Source organism: Aplysia californica, unplaced genomic scaffold (genome assembly GCF_000002075.1).
Source record: "Aplysia californica isolate F4 #8 unplaced genomic scaffold, AplCal3.0 scaffold00229, whole genome shotgun sequence".
NCBI classification, from domain to species: Eukaryota; Metazoa; Mollusca; class Gastropoda; order Aplysiida; family Aplysiidae; genus Aplysia; species Aplysia californica.
The window spans coordinates 1,021,589-1,022,976 of record NW_004797499.1 but is presented as its reverse complement, the minus strand read 5'-3'; positions in this window follow the sequence as shown (position 1 = coordinate 1,022,976).

The following is a 1,388-nucleotide window of genomic DNA, read 5'->3' as shown; positions in this document are numbered from 1 at the left end:
CAACAACAACAACAACAACAACAACAACAACAACAACAACAACAACAACAACATAGGAATAACAACAACAGCAGCATTAGCTGAAGCAGCAAAGCGATCTATCTCAGCAAAAACAAAAACAGCAACAACAACCACAACAACAACAACAACAACACAAACAACAACAAAAACAATATAATTACCTTAAAAACAACAAAAGCAGCAGCAGCAGCAGCAGCAACACTACTATTGTTATAATAGTATTATTGTATGGTTCCTTCTACAGCTAGTATGGGCATATTCACACGAGTCCTCGGACATACGGTTCGAATATCCCATCACCGTGGGGAGCTTTGTGTACACCCGCGATACACGATTCCGAGTGGAATTGAACAGGGGGCCTGACGATCTAATGTATACAACACTGACCCTTCGCAATGCTAAGATGTCCGACTCAGGTGTGTACGTCTGTTTTGCGTCATCACGTGACCCAACAAACAATCAGGCTCGTGTTCGTCTCCACGTCACTGGCGGTGATGGGGAATAGAACACGTCATGACGTCCTGAAGGCTGCGGGGATGTGACGTCGTTGGTCCGAATACATTAAATTGTGATGCTGCGTGGTGAAATCAGGCGCTCGTCAAAATGGTGAAACCACAGAAACCGACATTTATCTAGGCTTAGGGCAATTAAAAACATTGTGGTTCATTTTTATATTATTTTTTTTGTAGGCTCAAAACTTTTTAACGTGTCCTTTAAAAACACATTTCTGTGTAGATTAAAGACACAGAAAATGGAAATTCCCTTTTCCAAGGACACTCAAGTTTTACAAGTCACCAAATTTTTGCAGCCACTATTTGCTATTTTTTTTCCTCTCACACCAGGAGACCCCCACCTCCTACAATCACAAATATCTCGATTTTTTATTAAAGACTGATGGGTACCTTTTTTCGCCAAATGCAAGACAAATGAAAAAGCTTCAAGACGATATAAATAACTCTACATGTCTAAAAATTGGTTGGGTCCTGATTCCACTACGCCTCTAAGCATTAAAAAAAATAATTCTGCCTTTGTCTGTTTGATCAATTGATCAATTGTCCGAGTGTTTTACCATTATTACGATAGTTAGTTTTAGTAAGGTTTTACGGCGCTGGCAACTACAAAAGGTCATATTATGAGCGCCTAGGGGTCATAATTGTGAGAGACGGCTGTGCTCACGGTCTAGTTAGAGATAGAATCAGATTTCCAATAGACTTCAGGGAAAGGATGATAGTGGTGAGTGTTCCATGACGTGTCCTGACAACCCTACTCTACTATGAGAGGAAAAAATGATACAGGAAGAGAGTGAGTCTGGAAGTCGAGAAACGAGACACTGGGCATGGGAAACTAGGGCTGGGCAATGAGTCGCT